Here is a 2,536-nt window from a genome sequence, read left to right as displayed (position 1 = left end):
GTGGAATTCAGTGGATTTTAATACATTCCCAGAGTTGTGCAACCATCACCAAAATCTTTAGAATGTTTTCATTATCCCCCAAAGAAATCCCATTCCTTTAGGCATCACTCCAAAATTCCCCCATCCCTTCTGGTCTAGGCCAAGGAAACTACTATATACTTTCTATCTGTACAGATCTGACTTTTCCAGCCTTTTCATACAAATATGTGATCAGCCACGTACAATACATGACTTTCGTGACTGACTTCTTTCATTTAGTATTATGTTTTCAAGGTTTATCCATATTGTAGCATGTGTCAAGACTTCATGTGTCTCATTGCTGAATGATATGGCATTGTATGAATACAATGTCAAAGTCTTTTAAATGTCTTTTAAATTGTTTTACCATTCAGTGTGCTACGTCTTAGAAGGTAGAACCAAAAATTTCTGTGGTTTCAATCCAGGCATGTAATAAAGTCTGTGAATGCTGTAGGGGGTAACAAGAGAGTAGTAGGGGCTGTGGAAAAATGTGAATGTCATTTACATGCCACACATGTGAATGCATTCAAATACTGCCACCAAAAGAATACATTTGCAGGCCATGAGAGGTTTCACATGGCTCGGAGAGACACTCTCTCATGGTTCCTAAATCTGCTGGGTTGCAATGTATGAGTTTGCACAATGACACAAACTCTGGGGGCCTTCTCCTGCTTCCAACACCTAATGTAAACTCCTTAACACTCGTGCCTTCTTTTTCAGGCTTATCTTTTGCTGTCTACTAAGCATGCTGGATGTGAGATGAGGGGGGACACTGCTGATAGCTGATACACAGGACCATTCTCAGCATTTCGAATGTAGAAACTGTAAAAACCTTCAAAGATTAGCCCTCCCTCCTCCACCTGCATTTCCTCACACACTTCTCAAGCAGAATTAGCCTATCCCATTCTTTGAAAGGATCTTTATAATAGCATTTAGCTCATTGTATTGAAATTAATTTTATACCTTCCTTGTAGCAGCTAGGCTGTGAACATTCCTATCCATATTTTGGCAAAGAAGGCCTTCTGCAGTATTCTCATTCCTCCTTATCTCTGCCCATCACCATTTTTAAAAGATTCATTCATTTATTTGAAAGGAATAACTATGGAGAGAGAGATCCTCTATCTGCTGGTTGTCTCCCCAAATGTCCATCACAACAGCCAGGGCTGGGCCAGACTGAAGCCAGGAGCCAGGAACTCCATTTGGGTCTCCCACATGGGTGGCAGGGGCTCAAATACTTGAGCCACCATCTATTGCCTCCTATGTGCATTAGAAGGAGGAAACAGAGGAATAGGGAATCGAACCAGGCACTCTGATATGGAATGTGGGTATCCTAAGTAGCAACTTAACCTGCTCTGCCACAACGGCCACTCTGATTACATTTTTTTCTGTCACAGGCCTTCTAGTTGGCTAGTCTTTGCACTTCACTGTACTCTTCACTTCTAGCCACCCCAAATGTTCATGAATGCCTCATGCTGTAGTCCTTAAGTGAAAATTATTCATACCTTACCCTCTGAATTTTGAACCAATTGGTAAAAGGATACAGGAATCAAAAACACCAGCATTATTTCCAGGCTGCCTTGGAGACTGGCTAATATCTAAAGTCAGTATGAGCTTTTGGCTTCTTTACTTCAAGTCTAGACCTTGGGACCAATATAAGGGGAACTAGATCTGTAGAAGAGACTCTTACTCAGACTCTTAGGGGAATCTGCCTTTCCTCACACCTTGTCAAGCACAGACAGACCAAAGAAAAAAAGCAGGCCTGCAGAACAGGTTATCTCCAAACTATGCAGAAGAATGATCATTTGAAGTTCATGCAACCTACTTTTTTACATATAGATTCACTTTTTAGTTTTCAAATTTAAAAACATTTAACATTTTTCCACATTCATCTCATACATAGACATTATCAACTACACATATACACAATCTTTCTTGAAATCAGAGGTATTACTATCACAAAGTGAAGGATTCATGATAGTGATCAATCATACTGTGAGGAAAGAATGGCAATGTTGTCATGTACATAAAATGATTCAGTGACTAAATATTCATAACTATAAACCTAATTTTATGATATATATACAATTTTTATACTCTGAATATTAACATCCACAAATAAGAGAAAATCCTTCTGGGACTGGCTTATTTCACTTAGCAGGATAATCTCCAGTTCCATTCATTTTATTGCAAATGTCAGTATTTCATTCTTTTTTTATGTCTATTACTCCGTTACATATGTACATATGTTTGTCTTATTTTTAAATATACATTCACAACACTGCTATTGTGAATTGATCTGACCAGACCTACTTTGAATTTGGGGAAGGCTACACCCTATCCTCCCAGGACAGGAAACTCTCCATCCTAATGTCAAAGTTGTACAAGTACTGAGAATATCCCTCCTTCCATAATGTGATTCCTCTCCAGAGAATTCAAGCTATCTCACAAAAAAAATGCCTTATTCTCTAAGGGACAAATTGAGAGGTAAGTTTTCTTTCTTTTTATTTTATTTATTTGA

The sequence above is a fragment of the Lepus europaeus genome, chromosome X (genome assembly GCF_033115175.1).
Source record: "Lepus europaeus isolate LE1 chromosome X, mLepTim1.pri, whole genome shotgun sequence".
NCBI lineage: Eukaryota > Metazoa > Chordata > Mammalia > Lagomorpha > Leporidae > Lepus > Lepus europaeus.
This window is presented reverse-complemented; position numbering follows the sequence as displayed.